At 52.8% G+C, this 27,899-nt stretch overlaps 1 protein-coding gene across 2 annotated transcripts in view; it reads right to left on the bottom strand.

Annotated features, from left to right (window-relative positions):
- TMLHE (trimethyllysine hydroxylase, epsilon) overlaps positions 1-27,899 on the bottom strand; it is a 123,209-nt gene that overhangs the window by 66,504 nt on the left and 28,806 nt on the right. Inside the window, exon 2 of one of the 2 annotated variants that reach the window (XM_078664062.1) lies at positions 23,531-23,631. The exons of the other annotated variant lie outside the window; for it this stretch is intronic. The gene's annotated coding sequence lies outside the window, so the exon portion shown is untranslated. The remainder of the gene's footprint in view (positions 1-23,530; positions 23,632-27,899) is intronic. 2 annotated transcript variants of the gene reach the window in all.

Below are 27,899 nucleotides of genomic sequence, written 5' to 3'. Positions count from 1 at the left end.
ACAGGCACTCACCTCTGCCTGCTCCTGGTCCCACACATACAGGCACTCGCCTCTGCCTGCTCCTGGTCCCACACATACAGGCACTCGCCTCTGCCTGCTCCTGGTCCCACACATACAGGCACTCACCTCTGCCGGCTCCTGGTCCCACACATACAGGGGCTCACCTCTGCCTGCTCCTGGTCACACAGATACAGGCACTCACCTCTGCCTGCTCCTGGTCCCACACATATAGGCACTCACCTCTGCCTGCTCCTGGTCCCACACATACAGGCACTCGCCTCTGCCTGCTCCTGGTCCCACACATACAGGCACTCGCCTCTGCCTGCTCCTGGTCCCACACATACAGGCACTCACCTCTGCCTGCTCCTGGTCCCACACATACAGGCACTCGCCTCTGCCTGCTCCTGGTCACACACATACAGGCACTCACCTCCGCCTGCTCCTGGTCACACACATACAGGCACTCGCCTCTGCCTGCTCCTGGTCCCACACATACAGGCACTCGCCTCTGCCTGCTCCTGGTCCTCCACAGACAGACCTCTCACCTCTGCCTGCTTCTGGTCCCAGACATACAGGCACTCACCTCCGCCTGCTCCTGGTCACACATATACAGGTCTCACCTCTGCCTGCTCCTGGTCACACACATACAGGCACTCAGCTCTGCCTGCGACTGGTCACACACATACAGGCACTCAGCTCTGCCTGCTCCTGGTCCTCCACAGACAGACCTCTCACCTCTGCCTGCTCCTGGTCTGGTTCAGGGTGGACAGACGCCTCTCCTCTCCCTGCTCCTTGTGCCAGGGGACAGACAGACAGACAGACAGCCCCGTGCCCTCCACGTCCCTCGGCCCCGGTCTGCTGAGTGCCTGCTCTCTGCTGCAGTCACACACTGGCAGCTGCTCAGAGAGTTTCTCTTTTAGACAGCAGCGGGTGTGCGCTCGAGTGCCTTCATCCCCAGGGACCCAGGAATCTGCTGAAAGGCCCCGGTGCTGTTTGCAGAGCCTCGGGCTCGCCACGGGTCACAGCGCCGGTTTCCTTTATTTGAACCGGTGCCAGGACGCAGGGCTGTTGATTGAGTTACTTCTGCTCCGCCGCAGGACGACGGAAAAATGTCTTTCATGTGCAGTGTGCGGACGCACTCACGTCCGCCCAGGCCCTGGCACTGCCACTCTCTGCCCAGCCCCCGAGGAATGCCCCTTTGCACCGGCCTCCCAGGCCCTGCCACTCTCTGCCCCGCCACCGAGGAATGTCCCTTTGCACCGGCCTCCCAGGCCCGGGCACTGCCACTCTCTGCCCAGCCACGAGGAATGCCCCTTTGCACCGGCCTCCCAGGCCCGGGCACTGCCACTCTCTGCCCAGCCACCGAGGAATGCCCCTGTGCACCGGCCTCCCAGGCCCTGCCTCTGCCACTCTCTGCCCAGCCGCCGAGGAATGCCCCTTTGCACCAGCCGCCCAGGCCCGGGCACTGCCACTCTCTGCCCAGCCGCCGAGGAATGCCCCTTTGCACCGGCCTCCCAGGCCCTGGCACTGCCACTCTCTGCTCAGCAGCCGAGGAATGCCCCTTTGCACCGGCCTCCCAGGCCCTGCCTCTGCCACTCTCTGCCCAGCCATGAGGAATGCCCCTTTGCACCGGCCTCCCAGGAGATGCCACTGCCACTCTCTGCTCAGCCACGAGGAATGCCCCTTTGCACCGGCCTCCCAGGCCCTGGCACTGCCACTCTCTGCCCAGCCACGGAGGAATGCCCCTTTGCACCCGCCTCCCAGGCCCTGCCTCTGCCACTCTCTGCCCAGCCACGAGGAATGCCCCTTTGCACCGGCCTCCCAGGCCCTGGCACTGCCACTCTCTGCCCCGCCACCGAGGAATGCCCCTTTACACAGGCCTCCAAGGCCCGGACACTGCCACTCTCTGCCCAGCCACGAGGAATGCCCCTTTGCACCGGCCTCCCAGGCCCTGCCTCTGCCACTCTCTGCCCAGCCACGAGGAATGCCCCTTTGCACCGGCCTCCCAGGCCCTGGCACTGCCACTCTCTGCCCCGCCACCGAGGAATGCCCCTTTGCACCGGCCTCCCAGGCCCTGGCACTGCCACTCTCTGCCCCGCCACCGAGGAATGCCCCTTTGCACCGGCCTCCCAGGCCCTGGCACTGCCACTCTCTGCTCAGCAGCCGAGGAATGCCCCTTTGCACCGGCCTCCCAGGCCCTGCCACTCTCTGCCCTGCCACCGAGGGATGCCCCTTTGCACCGGCCTCCCAGGCCCTGCCTCTGCCACTCTCTGCCCAGCCATGAGGAATGCCCCTTTGCACCGGCCTCCCAGGCCCTGGCACTGCCACTCTCTGCCCAGCCGCCGAGGAATGCCCCTTTGCACCGGCCTCCCAGGCCCTGGCACTGCCGCTCTCTGCTCAGCAGCCGAGGAATGCCCCTTTGCACCGGCCTCCCAGGCCCTGGCACTGCCACTCTCTGCCCAGCCGCCGAGGAATGCCCCTTTGCACCAGCCTCCCAGGCCCTGGCACTGCCACTCTCTGCCCAGCCGCCGAGGGATGCCCCTTTGCACCGGCCTCCCAAGCCCTGGCACTGCCACTCTCTGCCCAGCCACCGAGGAATGCCCCTTTGCACCGGCCTCCCAGGCCCTGGCACTGCCACTCTCTGCTCAGCAGCCGAGGAATGCCCCTTTGCACCGGCCTCCCAGGCCCTGCCTCTGCCGCTCTCTGCTCAGCCACGAGGAATGCCCCTTTGCACCGGCCTCCCAGGCCCTGCCTCTGCCGCTCTCTGCTCAGCCACGAGGAATGCCCCTTTGCACCGGCCTCCGAGGAGCTGCCACTGCCACTCTCTGCCCCGCCACCGAGGAATGCCCCTTTACACCGGCCTCCCAGGCCCTGGCACTGCCACTCTCTGCCCAGTCACCGAGGAATGCCCCTTTCCACCGGCCTCCCAGGCCATGGCACTGCCACTCTCTGCCCAGCCACCGAGGAATGCCCCTTTCCACCGGCCTCCCAGGCCCTGGCACTGCCACTCTCTGCCCAGCCACCGAGGAATGACCCTTTGCACCGGCCTCCCAGGAGCTGCCACTGCCACTCTCTGCCCAGCCACGAGGAATGCCCCTTTGCACCGGCCTCCCAGGCCCTGGCACTGCCACTCTCTGCTCAGCAGCCGAGGAATGCCCCTTTGCACCGGCCTCCCAGGAGCTGCCACTGCCACTCTCTGCCCAGCCACGAGGAATGCCCCTTTGCACCGGCCTCCCAGGCCCGGGCACTGCCACTCTCTGCCCAGCCACCGAGGAATGCCCCTGTGCACCAGCCTCCCAGGCCCTGCCTCTGCCGCTCTCTGCCCAGCCACAAGGAATGCCCCTTTGCACCGGCCTCCCAGGCCCGGGCACTGCCACTCTCTGCCCAGCCACCGAGGAATGCCCCTGTGCACCAGCCTCCCAGGCCCTGCCTCTGCCGCTCTCTGCCCAGCCACGAGGAATGCCCCTTTGCACCGGCCTCCCAGGCCCTGCGACTCTCTGCCACTCTCTGCTCAGCCACGAGGAATGCCCCTTTGCACCGGCCTCCCAGGCCCGGGCACTGCCACTCTCTGCTCAGCCACGAGGAATGCCCCTTTGCACCGGCCTCCCAGGAGCTGCCACTGCCACTCTCTGCTCAGCAGCCGAGGAATGCCCCTTTGCACCGGCCTCCCAGGCCCTGGCACTGCCACTCTCTGCCCAGCCACCGAGGAATGCCCATTTGCACCGGCCTCCCAGGAGCTGCCACTGCCACTCTCTGCCCAGCCACGAGGAATGCCCCTTTCCACCGGCCTCCCAGGCCCTGGCACTGCCGCTCTCTGCTCAGCAGCCGAGGAATGCCCCTTTGCACCGGCCTCCCAGGCCCTGGCACTGCTGCTCTCTGCTCAGCAGCCGAGGAATGCCCCTTTGCACCGGCCTCCCAGGCCCTGGCACTGCCACTCTCTGTCCAGCCGCCGAGGAATGCCCCTTTGCACCAGCCTCCCAGGCCCGGGCACTGCCACTCTCTGCTCAGCCACGAGGAATGCCCCTTTGCACCGGCCTCCCAGGCCCTGCGACTCTCTGCCACTCTCTGCTCAGCCACGAGGAATGCCCCTTTGCACCGGCCTCCCAGGCCCTGCGACTCTCTGCCACTCTCTGCTCAGCCACGAGGAATGCCCCTTTGCACCGGCCTCCCAGGCCCTGGCACTGCCACTCTCTCCTCAGCAGCCGAGGAATGCCCCTTTGCACCGGCCTCCCAGGCCCTGCCTCTGCCACTCTCTGCCCAGCCGCCGAGGAATGCCCCTTTGCACCAGCCTACCAGGCCCGGGCACTGCCACTCTCTGCCCAGCCACCGAGGAATGCCCCTTTCCACCGGCCTCCCAGGCCCTGGCACTGCCACTCTCTGCCCAGCCACCGGGGAATGCCCCTTTCCACCGGCCTCCCAGGCCCTGGCACTGCCACTCTCTGCCCAGCCACCGAGGAATGCCCCTTTGCACCGGCCTCCCAGGAGCTGCCACTGCCACTCTCTGCCCAGCCACGAGGAATGCCCCTTTGCACCGGCCTCCCAGGACCGGGCACTGCCACTCTCTGCCCAGCCACCGAGGAATGCCCCTGTGCACCAGCCTCCCAGGCCCTGCCTCTGCCGCTCTCTGCCCAGCCACGAGGAATGCCCCTTTGCACCGGCCTCCCAGGCCCGGGCACTGCCACTCTCTGCCCAGCCACCGAGGAATGCCCCTGTGCACCAGCCTCCCAGGCCCTGCCTCTGCCGCTCTCTGCCCAGCCACGAGGAATGCCCCTTTGCACCGGCCTCCCAGGCCCTGCGACTCTCTGCCACTCTCTGCTCAGCCACGAGGAATGCCCCTTTGCACGGGCCTCCCAGGCCCGGGCACTGCCACTCTCTGCTCAGCCACGAGGAATGCCCCTTTGCACCGGCCTCCCAGGAGCTGCCACTGCCACTCTCTGCTCAGCAGCCGAGGAATGCCCCTTTGCACCGGCCTCCCAGGCCCTGGCACTGCCGCTCTCTGCTCAGCAGCCGAGGAATGCCCCTTGGCACCGGCCTCCCAGATTCTGGCACTGCCACTCTCTGCCCAGCCACCGAGTTATGCCCCTTGGCACCGGCCTCCCAGGCCCTGGCACTGCCACTCTTTGCCCAGCCACCGAGGAATGCCCCTTTGCACCTGCCTCCCAGGAGCTGCCACTGCCACTCTCTGCTCAGCCACGAGGAATGCCCCTTTGCACCAGCCTCCCAGGCCCTGGCACTGCCACTCTCTGCCCAGCCACAGAGGAATGCCCCTTTGCACTGGCCTCCCAGGCCCTGCCTCTGCCACTCTCTGCCCAGCCACCGAGGAATGCCCCTGTGCACTGGCCTCCCAGGCCCTGGCACTGCCACTCTCTGCCCAGCCACCGAGGAATGCCCCTTTGCACCGGCCTCCCAGGCCCTGCGACTCTCTGCCACTCTCTGCTCAGCCACGAGGAATGCCCCTTTGCACCGGCCTCCCAGGCCCTGCGACTCTCTGCCACTCTCTGCTCAGCCACGAGGAATGCCCCTTTGCACCGGCCTCCCAGGCCCTGGCACTGCCACTCTCTGCTCAGCAGCCGAGGAATGCCCCTTTGCACCGGCCTCCCAGGCCCTGCCTCTGCCACTCTCTGCCCAGCCGCCGAGGAATGCCCCTTTGCACCAGCCTACCAGGCCCGGGCACTGCCACTCTCTGCCCAGCCACCGAGGAATGCCCCTTTCCACCGGCCTCCCAGGCCCTGGCACTGCCACTCTCTGCCCAGCCACCGGGGAATGCCCCTTTCCACCGGCCTCCCAGGCCCTGGCACTGCCACTCTCTGCCCAGCCACCGAGGAATGCCCCTTTGCACCGGCCTCCCAGGAGCTGCCACTGCCACTCTCTGCCCACCCATGAGGAATGCCCCTTTGCACCGGCCTCCCAGGACCGGGCACTGCCACTCTCTGCCCAGCCACCGAGGAATGCCCCTGTGCACCAGCCTCCCAGGCCCTGCCTCTGCCGCTCTCTGCCCAGCCACGAGGAATGCCCCTTTGCACCGGCCTCCCAGGCCCGGGCACTGCCACTCTCTGCCCAGCCACCGAGGAATGCCCCTGTGCACCAGCCTCCCAGGCCCTGCCTCTGCCGCTCTCTGCCCAGCCACGAGGAATGCCCCTTTGCACCGGCCTCCCAGGCCCTGCGACTCTCTGCCACTCTCTGCTCAGCCACGAGGAATGCCCCTTTGCACGGGCCTCCCAGGCCCGGGCACTGCCACTCTCTGCTCAGCCACGAGGAATGCCCCTTTGCACCGGCCTCCCAGGAGCTGCCACTGCCACTCTCTGCTCAGCAGCCGAGGAATGCCCCTTTGCACCGGCCTCCCAGGCCCTGGCACTGCCACTCTCTGCCCAGCCACCGAGGAATGCCCCTTTCCACCGGCCTCCCAGGCCCTGGCACTGCCACTCTCTGCCCAGCCACCGAGGAATTCCCCTTTGCACCGGCCTCCCAGGAGCTGCCACTGCCACTCTCTGCTCAGCCACGAGGAATGCCCCTTTGCACCGGCCTCCCAGGCCCTGGCACTGCCGCTCTCTGCTCAGCAGCCGAGGAATGCCCCTTTGCACCGGCCTCCCAGGCCCTGGCACTGCCGCTCTCTGCTCAGCAGCCGAGGAATGCCCCTTGGCACCGGCCTCCCAGGCCCTGGCACTGCCACTCTCTGCCCAGCCACCGAGTTATGCCCCTTGGCACCGGCCTCCCAGGCCCTGGCACTGCCACTCTTTGCCCAGCCACGAGGAATGCCCCTTTGCACCTGCCTCCCAGGAGCTGCCACTGCCACTCTCTGCTCAGCCACGAGGAATGCCCCTTTGCACCAGCCTCCCAGGCCCTGGCACTGCCACTCTCTGCCCAGCCACAGAGGAATGCCCCTTTGCACTGGCCTCCCAGGCCCTGCCTCTGCCACTCTCTGCCCAGCCACCGAGGAATGCCCCTGTGCACTGGCCTCCCAGGCCCTGGCACTGCCACTCTCTGCCCAGCCACCGAGGAATGCCCCTTTGCACCGGCCGCCCAGGCCCTGGCACTGCCACTTTCTGCTCAGCAGCCGAGGAATGCCCCTTTGCACCGGCCTCCCAGGAGCTGCCACTGCCACTCTCTGCTCAGCCACCGAGGAATGCCCCTTTGCACCGGCCTCCCAGGCCCTGCCTCTGCCACTCTCTGCCCAGCCATGAGGAATGCCCCTTTGCACCGGCCTCCCAGGAGATGCCACTGCCACTCTCTGCTCAGCCACGAGGAATGCCCCTTTGCACCGGCCTCCCAGGCCCTGGCACTGCCACTCTCTGCCCAGCCGCCGAGGAATGCCCCTTTGCACCGGCCTCCCAGGCCCGGGCACTGCCACTCTCTGCTCAGCCACGAGGAATGCCCCTTTGCACTGGCCTCCCAGGCCCTAGCGCTGCCACTCTCTGCCCAGCCACCGAGGAATGCCCCTTTGCACCGGCCTCCCAGGAGCTGCCACTGCCACTCTCTGCTCAGCCACGATGAATGCCCCTTTGCACCAGCCTCCCAGGCCCTGGCACTGCCACTCTCTGCCCAGCCACAGAGGAATGCCCCTTTGCACTGGCCTCCCAGGCCCTGCCTCTGCCACTCTCTGCCCAGCCACCGAGGAATGCCCCTTTGCACCCGCCTCCCAGGCCCTGCCACTGCCACTCTCTGCCCAGCCACTGAGGAATGCCCCTTTGCACCGGCCTCCCAGGCCCTGCCTCTGCCACTCTCTGCCCCGCCACCGAGGAATGCCTCTTTGCACCGGCCTCCCAGGCCCTGCCTCTGTCACTCTCTGCCCCGCCGCCGAGGAATGCCCCTTTGCACCGGCCTCCCAGGCCCGGGCACTGCCACTCTCTGCCAGCCACCGAGGAATGCCCCTTTGCACCGGCCTCCCAGGCCCTGCCTCTGCCACTCTCTACCCCGCCGCCGAGGAATGCCCCTTTGCACCAGCCTCCCAGGCCCTGCCTCTGCCACTCTCTGCCCAGCCACGAGGAATGCCCCTTTGCACCGGCCTCCCAGGCCCTGGCACTGCCACTCTCTGCCCAGCCACCGAGGAATGCCCCTTTGCACCAGCCTCCCAGGCCCGGGCACTGCCACTCTCTGCCCAGCCACGAGGAATGCCCCTTTGCACCAGCCTCCCAGGCCCGGGCACTGCCACTTTCTGCCCAGCCGCCGAGGAATGCCCCTTTGCACCGGCCTCCCAGGCCCGGGCACTGCCACTCTCTGTCCAGCCACAAGGAATGCCCCTTTTCACCAGCCTCCCAGGCCCGGGCACTGCCACTTTCTGCCCAGCTGCTGAGGAATGCCCCTTTGCACCGGCCTCCCAGGCCCTGCCTCTGCCACTCTCTGCCCAGCCACCGAGGAATGCCCCTTTGCACCGGCCTCCCAGGCCCTGCCTCTGCCGCTATCTGCCCAGCCACCGAGGAATGCCCCTTTGCACCAGCCGCCCAGGCCCGGGCACTGCCACTCTCTGCCCAGCCACCGAGGAATGCTCCTTTGCACCAGCCTCCCAGGCCCGGGCACTGCCACTCTCTGCCCAGCCGCCGAGGAATGCCCCTTTGCACCGGCCTCCCAGGCCCTGGCACTGCCACTCTCTGCCCAGGCACCGAGGAATGCCCCTTTGCACCGGCCTCCCATGCCATGGCACTGCCACTCTCTGCCCCGCCACAGAGGAATGCCCCTTTGCACCGGCCTCCCAGGAGCTGCCACTGCCACTCTCTGCTCAGCCACCGAGGAATGCCCCTTTGCACCGGCCTCCCAGGCCCTGCCTCTGCCACTCTCTGCCCAGCCATGAGGAATGCCCCTTTGCACCGGCCTCCCAGGAGATGCCACTGCCACTCTCTGCTCAGCCACGAGGAATGCCCCTTTGCACCGGTGGCCCTGGCATTGCCACTCTCTGCCCAGCCGCCGAGGAATGCCCCTTTGCACCGGCCTCCCAGGCCCTGCCTCTGCCACTCTCTGCCCAGCCACCGAGGAATGCCCCTTTGCACCGGTGGCCCTGGCACTGCCACTCTCTGCCCAGCCACCGAGGAATGCCCCTTTGCACCGGTGGCCCTGGCATTGCCACTCTCTGCCCAGCCGCCGAGGAATGCCCCTTTGCACCGGCCTCCCAGGCCCTGGCACTGCCACTCTCTGCCCAGCCACGAGGAATGCCCCTTTACACCGGCCTCCCAGGCCCTGCCTCTGCCACTCTCTGCCCAGCCGCCGAGGAATGCCTCTGTGCACCGGCCTCGCAGGCCCTGCCTCTGCCACTCTCTGCCCAGCCACGAGGAATGCCCCTTTGCACCGGCCTCCCAGGCCCTGCCTCTGCCACTCTCTGCCCAGCCACCGAGGAATGCCCCTTTGCACCGGTGGCCCTGGCACTGCCACTCTCTGCCCAGCCACCGAGGAATGCCCCTTTGCACCGGTGGCCCTGGCATTGCCACTCTCTGCCCAGCCACCGAGGAATGCCCCTTTGCACCGGTGGCCCTGGCATTGCCACTCTCTGCCCAGCCACGAGGAATGCCTCTGTGCACCGGCCTGGACCTTTCAGGGAAGTCTCATCACGTGGCAGGGCTCAGCTGAGGAGGTCAAGAACCAACCTGCTGCCACGAGCATCTGTTAAAGGCTCAGGGAGCTACAGGAGCGCATAGAAGCTGGACGCTTGCTCATGGATCCAAGATGGCGGCTAAAGTCTCATCACCAGCTGTGCGTATCTCATCTTGTAGAGGTGCTTTAACCCAAACGATGGATTTAACTCATGTCTCTTGACTGGGGGTGAATGTATGATTTACTCGCACACTATCTATCGTCTTGTTGTTTTTCCTTTGTTTGCCCTAAGTGGGGCAGGGTGTGCCCAGACATGGGTCCCGGGCACACTACGCCACTGGAGTCAAGCTATCCTGGCTGATGACGGCTGATAGCCAGAAACCGGTCCTCGGAAGCTTGTTTCCCGTCCAGGGAAGACATGGCTTGGCAGTTCGGTCTGGACTGTTCCTATGAGGCACAGGGTCAAGGCTGATTTGCATATGGCCATGTCTGAACTGGGGTGGCGTGGTGAGCAAAAGAACGATGGATTTAACTCAGATCTCTTGACTGGGGGTGAAAGTATGATTTACTTAGCATTCCGTCCATCATTTGTTTGCTATAGTACTTTAACCCAAAGCGCACAGAAGCTTAACTCTGGCACATGGAACCAGCGGAGAGATCCAAGGTGGTGATGTAAACCCTCCCCCCCAGCTGTGCGCCTCACATGCTCTAAAGGGGCTCGGATTATCAAAAGGGGTCTGGACCCAAAACATCACAGATGTTCCTGACCATTGAAAAGGAAATGTCCAAGAGAGAAAGCTTTACAGAGCTGGGGGAGGGGAAGCAAAAGTGCATGAAAGCAACGAGGGGATAAACACATGGGAGAGAAAACGCAACACGGAGCCGAAGCGCACTAGAGAGACAGCTGGAAAACACATGCACTCTCGTGAGGCACTTAAGACAAAAGAACAAAGAACTTCACTTAGAGTGAGCAGTGGAAGGATACAAGTAAACGTTCAATGGTGCAGGGCAGAGACAGACTCGGGATGAACAAGACAGGCATTGATTCTGAAGCTGTCAAATGAGAGTGACAGTAAAACCAGCCAATGGAAAGCAAAGGGCGGGCTTGAAGGCCCTCTCTTTTCCACAAGATGTTTTTCTCACAACCAGACAGGTTTGACCTAAAAAGTAGATCCCAAGATATAAGCAAAGACAGCACACAAGTCATCCAATCAAAGGGAAGGTAAACAAGCCATACTCCAGGGTGAAGCACCCACAAGAGGAGGCAGGAAAGCCGTCCAATAAGAAGCAAACACATGAGATTGACAAGAAAGCCAACCAATGGTAAGCAGTGGGCGGAGCCAAAGCTCTCTTTAGCTATTGGTAACTTACACAATAGGTCTTTCGATAAGTGACAGCTAAAGGAGCCTGCAGGCAAGGGCCGAAGGCTAAGGATTTCTAAAGGAGGAGCCCAGACAGGTGTGTGGCTGTACCAGAAGAGCAGGAAGACACAACAGCCGCAGTGTGTGTTGCATCCTGCGCTCGATAAAGACTAGGAACATCACAAAACCACTGAACACAAAGGCATCTGACATGACGTATCATAGTTATGCAAGTGTTTGTGTATAATTATATGCCGCAGGGCTAGAAAAATCCCCAAAATGGTACTAGTCCTGCAGGACTAGTACCTTAAATATGTCCTCGACCTAACTGCAACCTACTTGACCTCCAGCTCTGAAAGCGGAGCAAATGTGACAAGATAAGATTTAAAGGCATCTTTATTGCTCATTCACTTTGTGAGCAATAAAAATGCCTTTAAATCTTGTTATCTTGTCACGTTTGCTCCGTTTTCACAGACAGAGGACAAAAGTTGGTTTGCTTTCCTACTCGCCAGAAAGGGCGAGTAGGACCTAAAAACAGCTCGACCTTGTTAAATTTAGCTCGACTATGCGAGTGGTCGAGTGGAATTTTCGAGCCTTGTTATGGACTATTCCCAAAGCACATAATACAACCTGCACTATGAGGCCAATAGTTATTACTCATCGCATTACTTTACGCACTTGTGTATCAACCTGGGAGTGAACGTTGAGTAAGCCCTGAAAGGCTTGCATCTGGTTCTGGGTTGGCACGTGCAGATGTTTTGACACTGAACTATGTGCAGCACAGAAGCCTGTGACTTTGAAATTAGGCTCTTAGGTGAATAAAACTGTATCCTGTAAAACTGGGTAAAGACAACTCCTCTCAGACATTGAACTTTACTTTAAGCAAAGGTGGAAACCCAGGACCTGGCATTTCAGGGTTTATTGATCATTGATCATTTATGGGCCCACTTCCCAAAGGTAAACTTACACTTTCATGTAAGTCTAAGACTTTTCGGTATTCTCAAAAGGAAAACTTAAGACCAAAAGTACAACTTAACTACTTTTCGGTATTCACAAAATTAAACTTAGACCAAAAGTCTAACTTAACTACTTTTCGGTATTCACAAAATTAAACTTAGACCAAAAGTCCAACTTAACTACTTTTCGGTATTCACAAAATTAAACTTAGACCAAAAGTCCAACTTAACTACTTTTCGGTATTCACAAAATTAAACTTAGACCAAAAGTCTAACTTAACTATTTTTCGGTATTCACAAAATTAAACTTAGACCAAAAGTCCAACTTAACTACTTTTCGGTATTCACAAAATTAAACTTAGACCAAAAGTCTAACTTAACTACTTTTCGGTATTCACAAAATTAAACTTAGACCAAAAGTCTAACGTAACTACTTTTCGGTATTCACAAAATTAAACTTAGACCAAAAGTTTAACTTAACTACTTTTCGGTATTCACAAAATTAAACTTAGACCAAAAGTCTAACTTAACTACTTTTCGGTATTCACAAAATTAAACTTAGACCAAAAGTCTAACTTAACTACTTTTCGGTGTTCACAAAATTAAACTTAGACCAAAAGTTTAACTTAACTACTTTTTGGTATTCACAAAATTAAACTTAGACCAAAAGTCTAACTTAACTACTTTTTGTTATTTAGAAAGGAAAGTTACTACTAGTAAAGTTAGACTTTTGGTCTAAGTTTACTTTTGTGAATACCGAAAAGTAGCAACCTCACACTTTTGTGTAAGTTTACCTTTGTGTTTGTGTGTATGCTGGAGAAGAAGCCACATTGTGTCGTGCGACTGTAAAGTTCATATATGTCACAGTTCAACAATCACAAGCAAGACTTTGGAGACAACTCCAATGAGGGGCATGCGTACAGAAGGAGAATCAGGACAGATCTTCTGCGGTGAACGTTCAGTGGGATGTACGAGCTCTGTATGTGTATGTCCCTTAGTGGCCTCACAACCTGCCGGTGAGACCCTCTTACCGTTCACGCTTGTGTGGCTGGCTGTGTGGGTGAAGCTGCATACCCTGGAGGGCTACCACTGGGTGACTTTGGAAAACTAGCAAGAACACACGAGCAGGTAGAAAAAGACCTGAGGGTTGAACATGAGTCTGAGAACCACTGCGCAGTCCTTCCCAGGCAATGCACATGAGTCCAGAGCACCAGGCTGCATGACTCTCGTTGGGACTTTATTACACCTGTTCAAGCAAACAGTGAGGATGACACTCCCGCTCTCCCCGGAAGCATGCTCGGGACAGGTCCAGCAACTGCAGATCGTATTTGGGTCTTTTTCTCGCATGAAAACAGGACTGATGGAGAAGGGTATACAGCCTTTACAACGAAACTTTTACAACAAACTACCATTACAACGCAACTTTTACAACGCAAACCATTACAACGCATAGCGCTGGGGGGCGCTCTAGGATAGGGAATAGGTTTAATGTGCTATCCAACACCTTCCCTACTATCCACGGGGACTGGAGTTGGAATAGTAAATTAAACTATTCACTATCCAGCGCCCAAAAGCATTATGCGTTGTAATGGTATGCGTTGTAAAACTTACGATGTAAAGGTAGGCGTTGTAAAAGTATACGTTGTAACGTCATACATCCATGGAGAAAGTGCCTCTTTTGCATGGTCACCCCCAATTTTATGGACATGTGCTGCTGGTTTTTTTACTTTGTGCACTGGGACAATGCTAACCAGGCACCAGTGAAGGTGCTCTGAGCATCAACACGTCTACATTGGCATATTTAACTTTCTTAAAAGTGCTTAGCAAATGTTGCCTAAAGTGCACCAAGGCATGGAAAGTTAAATGTCACCTCTGGACTAAAACACGTTTGTACTATCTACTAGTGACACAAAACAAGCATGACTCCAGGCCTACCACTGCAGCACGGCTGCTGAAGTTTTGAAACTGCAACCTGACATGTCAAAATAAACCCATTTGACAGGGTGAAACCTCCCTTTTAAATATTAATAAGTCACCCAAGGAAGGCCTTGTAGGCCACACGCCAGGATCCAAGATATGTAAGAGTACGACATGCAGAAATGTAAAGTTAAAATGTCCTTAGAGTAACTAGCACTCAAAACCTATTTTCACTGTAGGAAGGCTGGAGTTAGAGAAGCAAAATTAAATATTAATTCTGCCCTCTCAGACTAGAGACCTGCTAGGAAAATGATTAAACAAGTATTTTTCATATTTATTTAAAGACCAACTTAATGGTGTACTGGGATTTTAAATAACTATTAAATAAACCAGACTTTTAGAAAGTTACCTTTTCCCTACGTGTTGCTCCTGGAGACTAATTAGTATGCATGGGCGGAGCTTGTGTTGTTTTAGTTCGCGGAATTCCGTGGAGCGAAGTAAAAACTCTGCAAGATTCCACGGAGTTCCACAAGCAGCAGAATTCCAGGAACGCCACGTGTGTTCTGTGCTTTAAAGAAATTGGTGGTGCGATGCAGACTTCTTTTGGTATGTCCTGGTCACCCATGGGCAGATTTCTTTTTACCTGCCCTTCTCCCACTCCTCCAACCCCTCACCTGTTTCGAATCTTAGGATGCTTGTATCATCAGAGCCGAACTCTTCGGGCAGGGAGATGAACAGCACCCCACGGGCATTCTGGAATCTGGATGCAGAAGACCGAGCCATTGCACCACATAGGGGCCAGCGATACCACTCAGGACAGTCCCTTCTGGGGTCACTTCCACCGGAAGTGCAGCGTCCAGCCTTCTTGCTCCTTGGTCTGGGCGTGCCATGTGTTTCCGCCTCCCCCACCGGACGCTCGAAGTCCGTTACATATATAGATAAAATTAAATCCCAACATCCAAAGCCTGTAGGAACAAGCATTGGCATAGCCAATAGGTCTCGCCTTTGGGACCTTATAAGTGTTTAGCCATGCAACAGTTTATGTTGTTGCACCAAGGATATTGTGCTGCATAACTAAACACTTATAAGGTCCCAAAGGCGAGACCTATTGGCTATGCCAATGCTTGTTTAATATAGGGATTCAACAGGGCATCAATGTGGTAATCTACCTTTAGTACGCAGGTTTTTGTCCGCATGCCGTTACTTTGAAAGCGTTACTACGCTTGCGATGTAACATTGCGTACCATTACTACGCATGCATTGTTAGAACGCATGCGTTGTAATGGTATGCTATCCACATCGTTGTTTGGAAAAGGAGGCGCTTGCATTTCCAAACAACGAGGTGCAGCACTGGCGATGCAGGAAGACGGAGATTACAGGAATCAGGCATGAGGGAGAAGAGAGGGACCACGAGGAGGGAGAGGTAAGTGGGGCTGTGTAGTTTTTAGGGTCGGGCAGGGTTGTGTTTGTATAGCGTAGAGTGGGGGAGGGTCGTAAGTGGGGCTGTGTAGTTTTTAGGGTCGAGCAGGGTTGTGTTTGTGTAGCGTAGAGTCGGGGGGGGACGTGCAGAGGGTAGTGATTTAGGGTTTAGGGTAGTGTTGTGGTGTTAGTATAGGGTAGTGTTTCAGGATTTAGGGTAGTGTGGGGGGGATCGTGCAGGGAAGTGTTTCAGTGTAGGGACAGGACTGAATTTAGTATTTTAGGGTTTAGGGTAGTGGTGGTGTTAGTGTAGGGTAGTGTTTCAGGGTTTAGGGTATAGTGTTTTAGGGTTTAGGGTAGTGATGTGGTGTTAGTGTAGGGTAGTGTTTCGGGGTTTAGGGTATAGTGTTTTAGGGTTTAGGGTAGTGTTGTGGTGTTAGTATAGGGTAGTGTTTCAGGATTTAGGGTAGTGTGGGGGGGATCGTGCAGGGAAGTGTTTCAGTGTAGGGACAGGACTGAATTTAGTATTTTAGGGTTTAGGGTAGTGGTGGTGTTAGTGTAGGGTAGTGTTTCAGGGTTTAGGGTATAGTGTTTTAGGGTTTAGGGTAGTGATGTGGTGTTAGTGTAGGGTAGTGTTTCGGGGTTTAGGGTATAGTGTTTTAGGGTTTAGGGTAGTGTTGTGGTGTTAGTATAGGGTAGTGTTTTAGGGTTTAGGGTAGTGTGGGGGGGTCGTGAAGTGTAGTGTTGGAGTGTAGGGTCAAGGCGGGGGAAAGGGGAAGGTCGTGTGGGGGTAGTGTATAAGAGTTTAGGGTAGAGTAGTGGGGGCGAGTAGTGTAGGGTACAGAAGTGTGTGAGTGTTTGTGTGACTTTAGTGCGATGTTTTTAATTAGCATAAACCATTTGCGCTAGAAATGCATGCGCAGGTAAAACCTGCGAAGTAATGGTTTATGCTAAGTAAAAACATCGCACTAAAATCGTGCGAAGTAATGTTAGGTGAAGTATCGACATACATTCCATAAATGTATCTAATGGGCCTATAGATTTTGAGATTCTATTACATTTGGGAAACGGAAAATGTTGATGCACTCGATACATTACTTCTCTTCAGAATTATCTTTAAAACTTGCAATATTTTAAACATGTTTGGAAGTATGTTGTATGATCTGAACCTTAGACTCAAATGTTCAAATGAAAAATTCCTATCGAAAACCCATCTGGGTTCCAATGGAAAGGTTTAGCTACCTTGCTATGCTCGCTTGCTGTGCGACACAGGCCGTGTTAACTAATATGCCATATCTTTGATGAAATAGCTGGCCACCACCCCCGCTCCTAAGACTGTCCCAGCACGACTGGGTAAGCAAACCCAAGCACTGTGTTCACAGAATATTCATACCTTTCCATAAGAGCTCAGCATGTGTGGAAAACCGAAAATGGACCTGGGCGCTCGCAATGAACAGACAGCGGGTTTGCCTGTTGGCTGTATGTGTGCAGTGAGTGCAGTGATAATGACAAACAGGGGAGGACCCACTGTGCGGGGCACGCGAGCACTTAGGGCCATATGTATCAACAAACAATTTTGCAATTCCTAAATAGCGATTTTTAAGGAATCGCTATTTAGGAATTGCAAAATGGAATGTATGAAAAAAATCGCTATTTTTTAGAGATTCCTTAATCTTCCTTATTTGCGAATTCACATTTTGCGAATTCGCAATTAAGGAATAATTTCCAATGCATTCCTATGGGCCAGGAGGCCCATAGGAATTATTGCGAAATAATTCTCAAATTGCGAATTCGCAATTTGCGAATTCGCAATTAAGGAATAATTTCCAATGCATTACTATGGGCCAGGAGGCCCATAGGAATTATTGCAAAATAATTCTCAAATTGCGAATTCGCAATTTGCTAATCGCAATTTGAGAATTATTTCAAGGGTGCAGGGGTGTCTCAAAGACACCCTGCTGCACCCCTGAAATGTACATGTGTGTGCATATGGCGCACATACATGCCCTATGGACATGTGTGTGCATCACATGCCACCATAAAAAATGCAAAAATATGCATTTTTTAAAGAATTCGCAAGTTACCATCAACTAAAAGTTGGTGGTAATTTGCGAATTCTTAACCATAATTCGCTAGCCAAAAATGCTACGTACATAGCATTTAAGGAGTCGCAAAATTGCGATTCCCTAAATGCTATGGCAAAATAAGGAATCGCACAACTTTGCAATTCCTTATTTTGGGAATGTTTCATACATCCCAAAACATGCAAAACGGCCGATTGCGAGTCGCAAAGGCCGAAATTCTGCGAATTTCGGCCTTTGCGATTCGAAAACGGCTTGATACATATGGACCTTAGAGCTGAGGTTTATACCAGGGCAGCAAGGTGCAGTTTACGTCAGAGGCAAGTTTGCGTCACTTAAGAAGCAGGCAGCCAGGTTTTAAGCTGGTGTAGTAAATACACGAGACAGTGTCGTATCTATGTCTATGTGCATGGAGGCCATGGGGAGGGAGGGGGTAGACGGCCTTGTGCCCGTGTGCAAGATGTGAGAATGACGCGAGGAACCATTCCAGATACTCCATTCCTAGGGCGCTAGGTGTTTTCCTACACCTGCCACGTGTGCAGCTAAAAAACATGGCTGTTGGAAGTAATTACAGATATGCACACGGCTCATCTGTGGGCGGAATCCGCATCCCCCTAATGCACCTGTAGCGGCTGGGTGAACAGATGGAGCAGCCCTAATGCATTCGTTTCCAGTTCCATGTGGATTAACCTGGAGTCTTCCTTCCCAGTGAGCTCCATTGACGGTGCCGGAAGGTAAGCGTTCAAGTCCCAAAGCATGGCCGCGGCAAGAAGAGAGGTGCCAGGGGGGCACGGCCAGGCACTCCAACTACAAGCGTCTCAGCAGGCGGCAACCCAAACAGGAACTGAGCACCTCATTCAGACGCCATTAGGGAACTGCACACAGTGTCCGATTAAAAGAGGGCTCGTACACACCACCTCAAAGAGCAGTCCAAAGCTCAGAAACACTAAATTATGCAACAAAAAAAGGCAAATTATACGGCACATTTTGATAGTATTTTCATACTTTTTACATAAGGTAATACTGTATGGGCAAAGACGTCACTTTATTGGTACAATTAAACAGCCAAATAGAGAAAAACAAGTTAAACACAAGTGCGCGCGCCTCGCGCTTAAAGTTAAACAAGAAGCGCTAGCAAAAAGTGGACGCGCGCAATGAGAAAAGTGAAAGTAGGCTGCAAAAAGTGGACGCGAGTGGTGCGTGCCTGCGAGATGGGAAAAGTCAAAGTAGGCTGGCAAGTGGTGTGCGATGTATGCGCACCATGACGAGAGAGGAAAGCCTCTACTCGTCATTGTGCGCGTAACCGCACACTCTAGGCCAGCCAGCTTTTCGTAGGACTTTTAAAAGCCTGTTTACTAACTGCTCACAGAGTAGCGCATGCACTGGCTCAGGTGAGACCCAAAAAGCACTGTGAGTGAAAGAAATGGGTCCAACACAAGCCATACCCACTAACGAAGAAGAACGCGAAAGCATTGAACTAAATCGTGGGCACGAAGATATTAGTAGTACTATAACTGCGGTACTGAGTCGTTGCTGGAACGTAATTCCAAAATTAGTTACAACAAGGGGTGGTGATGGACAGAGTCTCTGAATTAAGCAGAGTACTCTCACCCAGTCAACAGATCAGGGCTAGATCCAACACCGTTTTTTAGCTCATTGCACCATCCCAGTTTCAGAACCTGGCTGTATGCAAATTAGTCTGTCCCTGGCCCAGTGCATCATGGGAACAGGGCAGGCCAGACTACAAAAGCCAATTCTTACACTGGGAAGGAAACAAGCTTCCGGGGACCGGTTTCTGCCATTTCAGGCGTCTTCGGCCCGGCTTGCTTGAATCCTGATGGTGCAATGAGCAAGGGACTCACATCTGAGTATACCCTACCACGCTTAGGGTGGACAAAATTAGTTACAACAAGGGGTGGTGATGGACAGAGTCTCTGAATTAAGCAGAGTACTCTCACCCAGTCAACAGATCAGGGCTAGATCCAACACCGTTTTTTAGCTCATTGCACCATCCCAGTTTCAGAACCTGGCTGTATGCAAATTAGTCTGTCCCTGGCCCAGTGCATCATGGGAACAGAGCAGGCCAGACTACAAAAGCCAATTCTTACACTGGGAAGGAAACAAGCTTCCGGGGACCGGTTTCTGCCATTTCAGGCGTCTTCGGCCCGGCTTGCTTGAATCCTGATGGTGCAATGAGCAAGGGACTCACATCTGAGTATACCCTACCACGCTTAGGGTGGACAAAATTAGTTACAACAAGGGGTGGTGATGGACAGAGTCTCTGAATTAAGCAGAGTACTCTCACCCAGTCAAGAGATCAGGGCTAGATCCAACACCGTTTTTTAGCTCATTGCACCATCCCAGTTTCAGAACCTGGCTGTATGCCTCTCTCCACCCACAGAGCCCAGTGTTACACTGTGTACAGCAGTGAGAGAGGAGAGGCCTCTCGCCCCCACAGAGCCCAGTGTTACACTGTGTACAGCAGTGAGAGAGGAGGGGTCTCTCACCACCCACAGAGCCCAGTGTTACACCGTGTACAGCAGTGAGAGAGGAGAGGCCTCTCACCACGGTGTTGGATCTAGCCCTGATCTCTTGACTGGGTGAGAGTATTCTGCTTAATTCAGAGACTCTGTCCCTCACCACCCCTTGTTGTAAATAATTTTGTCCACCCTAAGCGTGGAAGGGTATACTCAGACATGAGTCCCTTGCTCATTGCACCATCAGGATTCAAGCAAGCCGGGCCGAAGACGGCTGTAATGCCAGAAACCGGTCCCCGGAAGCTTGTTTCCTTCCCAGTGTAAGAATTGGCTTTTGTAGTTTGGTTTGCCCTGTTCCCATCATGCACTGGGACAGGAACAGACTAATTTGCATACAGCCAGGTTCTGAAACTGGGATGGTGCAATGAGCTAAAAAACGGTGTTGGATCTAGCCCTGATCTCTTGACTGGGTGAGAGTATTCTGCTTAATTCAGAGACTCTGTCCCTCACCACCCCTTGTTGTAAATAATTTTGTCCACCCTAAGCGTGGAAGGGTATACTCAGACATGAGTCCCTTGCTCATTGCACCATCAGGATTCAAGCAAGCCGGGCCGAAGACGGCTGTAATGCCAGAAACCGGTCCCCGGAAGCTTGTTTCCTTCCCAGTGTAAGAATTGGCTTTTGTAGTTTGGTTTGCCCTGTTCCCATCATGCACTGGGACAGGAACAGACTAATTTGCATACAGCCAGGTTCTGAAACTGGGATGGTGCAATGAGCTAAAAAACGGTGTTGGATCTAGCCCTGATCTCTTGACTGGGTGAGAGTATTCTGCTTAATTCAGAGACTCTGTCCCTCACCACCCCTTGTTGTAAATAATTTTGTCCACCCTAAGCGTGGAAGGGTATACTCAGACATGAGTCCCTTGCTCATTGCACCATCAGGATTCAAGCAAGCCGGGCCGAAGACGGCTGTAATGCCAGAAACCGGTCCCCGGAAGCTTGTTTCCTTCCCAGTGTAAGAATTGGCTTTTGTAGTTTGGTTTGCCCTGTTCCCATCATGCACTGGGACAGGAACAGACTAATTTGCATACAGCCAGGTTCTGAAACTGGGATGGTGCAATGAGCTAAAAAACGGTGTTGGATCTAGCCCTGATCTCTTGACTGGGTGAGAGTATTCTGCTTAATTCAGAGACTCTGTCCCTCACCACCCCTTGTTGTAAATAATTTTGTCCACCCTAAGCGTGGAAGGGTATACTCAGACATGAGTCCCTTGCTCATTGCACCATCAGGATTCAAGCAAGCCGGGCCGAAGACAGCTGTAATGCCAGAAACCGGTCCCCGGAAGCTTGTTTCCTTCCCAGTGTAAGAATTGGCTTTTGTAGTTTGGTTTGCCCTGTTCCCATCATGCACTGGGACAGGAACAGACTAATTTGCATACAGCCAGGTTCTGAAACTGGGATGGTGCAATGAGCTAAAAAACGGTGTTGGATCTAGCCCTGATCTCTTGACTGGGTGAGAGTATTCTGCTTAATTCAGAGACTCTGTCCCTCACCACCCCTTGTTGTAAATAATTTTGTCCACCCTAAGCGTGGAAGGGTATACTCAGACATGAGTCCCTTGCTCATTGCACCATCAGGATTCAAGCAAGCCGGGCCGAAAACGGCTGTAATGCCAGAAACCGGTCCCCGGAAGCTTGTTTCCTTCCCAGTGTAAGAATTGGCTTTTGTAGTTTGGTTTGCCCTGTTCCCATCATGCACTGGGACAGGAACAGACTAATTTGCATACAGCCAGGTTCTGAAACTGGGATGGTGCAATGAGCTAAAAAACGGTGTTGGATCTAGCCCTGATCTCTTGACTGGGTGAGAGTATTCTGCTTAATTCAGAGACTCTGTCCCTCACCACCCCTTGTTGTAAATAATATATGGAACGTAATTCCATGCACCACGTTAAAGTGGTTCATTGTTGGCTATGCGCTGATACTGAGGCAATGCCCAGGCGCCTTCCTTCAGAAACCGACATACAACATGAGTGGTGGGCTGCTTTCCTGTCTTTAACACCTTCGCAGCAATCAGGGAATGCTTGCTTAAACATTTAAAAAATCAAGCTTGGGGTAGAAGGTTGAATGAGGTTTGCCAATCTCTCACTCTCTCTCCTTCCTACCCTCTGTCTTTCACGCATACATACACACGCTTTTTCTCTGTCACTATCTCACACACATGCAAGCACACACACAAACACTCTTTCACACACTCTTGCAAACACGTGCGATCTCACAAACACGCACACTCATACGCTCTCTCACACACCAGCATACACACGTGCTCCCTCTCACACACACACAGTGATTGAATGGGGTTTACATTAAAAAGGATTCTTTGCTTCAACAGCAGACAGTTGGAACAGAAACCGTGGGGTTATTCAAGGGCAGAGGCATGATTCACCAAAAATAAAAAACATGTATTGAATAGGTGCATTCGCTTCAGCCATGGGCTCATTTTCTGGGAAAACAAATTGCTGAAAGAAACCTTACCCACGACTGCCTGGAAAATGTCATAATGGGCCAGGTGACGTTACCAGGAGCCGTGCGGCTCAGAGGAGTAACCGTACCTAAATAATACATATCTGGTAATCCTCCCAGTCTGTTCACTGTTAGTAATGTTAGCAATGGGTGCACCAGTTAAAAAATTCAGCTTGTTGCAGAGTGATTGGTAACTCTGCGTTCTCCATGGAATGCGGAGTTGCCGAATTGCGCAAACAGAGCGGAATTTTATGCCCAGACCTACTAAACCGCACTAGCCTTCAACTGTCACCCAGTTGGTGAACAACCTTGACTCGGTGTAAAAACTGCTCCCAGAGCACACAATGGCATGGGTGAGGGAGGTGGTTTTGTTCCTTTGGCATAAAGACCAGTTGGGCTGTGACCAGGAGCTTTATTTATTTCAAAGGGCCCTCCTCTGTCACAAGTCGATCTCAGATGGCATCTGCACAGGCCCCTTCTTTTGTCCTGCCAGTCAGGCAGGCACCAACCCAGTGGGAGGCAAGCTGCCAACAGAACTAGTTTGGAGTGACCACCGGGGAGGGACTGCTCATTACCTGGGTCACACTTCTGTGTGGGCACACACCTGTACAATGGGAGAAGGTTTTATGCATCTTGGACTTAGTGGGTGAGAGGCACCACGGGATTGTTTGTGCTTGGGCACACAGGAACCGCGTTAAAATTGGGTTGGGTTACACCTGGGAACTTTTACCCAATTGATTAGGGAAGGGCCAGAGTCACCCTCACCCACAAGCTAGTGTACGGCATGAAAGTGACAACTCCAGGCATTTTGTCAAAACACTACTGGACGTGTGGAAGAATGGCACAAGGACTCCGCCTTCTGTTTCAGACCTGCGAGGAGACGTAAAGGGCCAGACCTGTTCCCGTTAGTATCAAGGGCAAAGAAGTGGACTCCAAGGGTCAGTTGGCTGACCTCTGGTGTAAACTACAGAGCTACAGTAAGCTGCAAGAGACCTTTCCCTGAAGTGCTCAGCTGACCAGTTCCACCTGGGCCTGCCTGGACTCTGTTGGTGACTCTTTCTGTTGACCTCTGCTGGAGTGAGGGCTCCAGCAGAGGCCAACAGTGCTGTTCCTGAGGCCCTGGGATCTTTGGCTGTGTCTAACCGGACTTCTCTTAACATCCCTGAAAATCTGGGACATAAAACCTTTTGGACTTGAAGACACCGGAGGACAGGGACAAACATGAAAAAGCCAATCTGGATACAGTGTGCTGCTGCTAGGCTGAAGAAACAGGATTCTCTTACTTGGGGCTTCCCCACAGCATCAAATCCGATTCAGTAGAACTCAAAGGTATTCAGCCGCTTGAGGGCCCAGGCCGCCTTACCCCGCTCGAGGATTGCAAGCTCTGAAAAAGAGCAAAGTCCAAACTTAAAAATCTTGACTGAACAAAGGCTCCAAAAGTATCTAAGTGACGAGAGCACTTGCATGGACATGGAAATCGAATGTTCCTGCTCTGCGTTTCATCTGCCAAAAGCAATGGCTAAACCAGGGCCTTGCCCAAAGAGTATCGGCCATCTTGGAACCCTCCTCGGATACAGCATGCTGCCGTGTCCCTCTGAAGGATTCTGCCTTTCATTGTTGTGACTAAGGGGCATATGTAGGTAATTTTCATTTTGCGATTCTCAAATTGCGATTTTTAGGGAATCACAATTAGAGAATCGCAAAATGAAATGTATGTAGGATTAGCAAATTTTATTGTGAATCCCACTTATTCCTTATTTGCGAATCGCAAATTGTGATTCGCAAATAAGGAATACCTTTTCATTCATTCCTATGGGCTAGAAGGCCCATAGGAATGAGTGGGAAGACATGCTCAATTTGCGATTCTCAATTAGAGAATCGCAAATTGAGAATGCAATTTCAGGGTTGTAAGGGTGTCAATAGGACACCCTTTTGCACCCCCCCTGAAATTGACATGTGTGCACATGTGGCCCCCATATATGCCCTAAGGGCATGTATGTGACCCACATGACAAAAAGTGCCAAAAAGTGCACTTTTCAAAGAAATCGCAAAATACCACCAACCTGAAGTTGGTGGTATTTTGCGATTCCTTAAGTCAAAAGTTGCACAACTTAAGTGCTTCCTACATTACATTTGAGGAATCGCAATTTGCGATTCCTTAACTGCAATAGCAAAAAAAGGAATCGCTAATTTTGCGATTCCTTATTTTGCATGGTGGTTTTTGTGTGCTACATAGCACACTGCCCTAATTGCGACCGCAAATGCTGAAATTCTGCGAATTTCAGCATTTGCTAGCGCAATTAGGCTTCCTACATATGGCCCTAAGTCTCAAGGAAAAGCATCCAACCGGGTGAAACCTGGCTGGTATATCCAACCTGCTTTGCATCGGGGTCAGACAGAAATCACATTTAGGACTCGGTCTACAGTGACCAGTTGAACAACATCGGTGCCATTTTTCACTAAAATCTTCTAAAATTCATATCTCCAGTTCTCCTTATCAGGCTTTTGTTGTTTTGGTGTCATTCTGTTAATATCTGTTCATTAATGTATTATCTATGTATATAGCCGGAGTGAGGTTTTTACTGTGTTGTGTTTTTGATGCATTACCTGTTTTGGTGCTTCTAAATGCTTCAGCATTTCATTGAGTTAAGTCCGTCTGCTCTGTGCCATAGACACTGTTGGAATTACTGAAACATTAAACTGGGCCTAACAAGAGAGTGACCTTGTTACCTGTGCTGGACTACCACTCACCCCAATTAATAATTCACTTTTGTTTTCCAATCCACTTAAACTACTGCTGGAGCTACCAATAGCCGGCACTGTGTTGTCCTCAGCGTCGACCATTTTACAGTCGGGCAAAGCGTCCTGTTTAACAGGAGTTACCGATCCCATGTAAATGATACCCCTACAAATGTGCTACCTCACAATAGCATGGCCTCTGCTTGCGGTGTAGCCAAGTGTTTAGATATGAGGTCCATTAAAGAGCTCCTTCAAAACATAGCGGGAAAGTGCTTTTGTTTAAGCAACACTAGGGGGAGAACACGGGTGAAAGAGTAAAATGGAAAGCATGGGCAGGGTAGAATCACACAGGCGAGAGAGAGCAACAAGAGTAAAGGTGGGGGGAGAAGAACACGGGTGAAACACAGCAATGCAGACAGGAGGAGAAAAGCAATGGAGGTGAAAGTCAAGCCAAACATGTTCATTCACCGACACATGAATATCATATCAGCATGTTTATTCACCGACACATGACTATCATATCAGCATGTTTATTCACTGACATATGACTATCATATCAGCATGTTCATTCACTGACATATGACTATCGTATCAGCATGTTCATTCACCGACACATGCCTATCGTATCACCAGGTTCATTCACCGACACATGACTATCATATCAGCATGTTTATTCACTGACATATGACTATCATATCAGCGTGTTCATTCACCAACACACGACTATCGTATCAGCAGGTTCATTCACCAACACGACTATTGTGTCATCATGTTCATTCACCGACACATGAGACTATCATATCAGCATTTTCATTCGACACATGACTATTATGTCAGCATGTTCATTCACCGACACATGACTATCATATCAGCATGTTCATTCACCAACACGACTATTGTGTCATCATGTTCATTCACCGACACATGACTATCATATCAGCAGGTTCATTCACCAACACATGACTATTGTGTCAGCATGTTCATTCACCGACATATGACTATTGTGTCAGCATGTTCATTCACCGACACATGAGTATCATATCAGCATGTTCATTCACCGACACATGACTATCATGTTAGCATGTTCATTCACCGACAAATGAATATCATATGAGCAGGTTCATTCACCGACACACCACTATCGTATCAGCAGGTTCATTCACCGACACACGACTATCGTATCAGCAGGTTCATTCACCAACACGACTATTGTGTGATCATGTTCATTCACCGACACGAGACTATCATATCAGCATTTTCATTCGACACACGACTATTGTGTCAGCATGTTCTTTCACCGACACATGACTATCGTGTCAGCATGTTCATTCACCGACACATGACTATCGTGTCAGCATGTTCATTCACCGACACATGACTATCGTGTCACCAGGTTCATTCACCGACACATGACTATCATATCAGCAGGTTCATTCACCAACACATGACTACGTATCAGCATGTTCATTCATCAACACATGACTACGTATCAGCATGTTCATTCACCGACACATGACTACGTATCAGCATGTTCATTCACCGACACATGACTATTGTGTCAGCATGTTCATTCACCGACACATGACTATCGTGTCAGCATGTTCATTCACCAACACATGACTACGTATCAGCATGTTCATTCACCGACACATGACTATTGTGTCAGCATGTTCATTCACCGACACATGACTATCGTGTCAGCATGTTCATTCACCAACACATGACTACGTATCAGCATGTTCATTCATCAACACATGACTATCGTGTCAGCATGTTCATTCACCGACACATGACTATCATATCAGCAGGTTCATTCACCAACACATGACTATCGTGCCAGCATGTTCATTCACCAACACATGACTATTCCATGAGCATGTTCATTCATCGACACATGACTATCGTGTCAGCATGTTCATTCACCGACACATGACTATCATATCAGCAGGTTCATTCACCAACACATGACTATCGTGCCAGCATGTTCATTCACCAACACATGACTATTCCATCAGCATGTTCATTCACTGACACATGACTATCATATAAATTGATACTCGTATAGCGCATTACTCACCCGCAAGGGTCTCAAGGCGCTTGTACGAATACCGCTGTGGAACCCATCCTGGCTTTCCCTGTGAGGTGTCCACTCCTGGGCACCCCCAAGGTGGAGGTCAGGCATCCTTAGCATTGTGGGGGCCGTTGTGGAGATTAAGCAAGCTATTGCCCAGAGTTGCAGAGTGGGACTCCATGATTGGAATAGGCACCGAGGCGAGAATTATCAGGTCCGTGGAATTTTGAGCCCAAGACCCGCCGAGGCGGGGAATTGAACCCTAGTCCCGGGATAGACCTCTGCATCAGGGTCTGCCGCTCTAACCATTGAGCCACACTTCTCCATCATATCAGCATGTTTATTCACCGACACATGACTATCATATCAGTATGTTCATTCACCGAACACATGAATATCGTATCAGCATGTTCATTCACCGACACATGACTATATTATCTTCATGTTCATTCCCCAACATATGACTATCATATCACCATGTTTATTCACTGACACATGACTATCATATCAGCGTGTTCATTCACCGACACATGACTATCATATCAGTGTGTTCATTCATCAACACATGACTATCATAGCAGCGTGTTCATTCATCAACACATGACTATCATAGCAGCGTGTTCATTCACCGACACATGACTATCATATCAGTATGTTCATTCACCGAACACATGAATATCGTATCAGCATGTTCATTCACCGACACATGACTATATTATCTTCATGTTCATTCCCCAACATATGACTATCATATCAGCATGTTTATTCACTGACATATGACTATCATATCAGCGTGTTCATTCACCGACACATGACTATCATATCAGCATGATCATTCACTG

The sequence above is a fragment of the Lissotriton helveticus genome, chromosome 10 (genome assembly GCF_964261635.1).
Source record: "Lissotriton helveticus chromosome 10, aLisHel1.1, whole genome shotgun sequence".
NCBI lineage: Eukaryota > Metazoa > Chordata > Amphibia > Caudata > Salamandridae > Lissotriton > Lissotriton helveticus.
The sequence above is the reverse complement of the archived record's forward strand: the minus strand, read 5'-3'. Positions and strand labels throughout refer to the sequence as shown.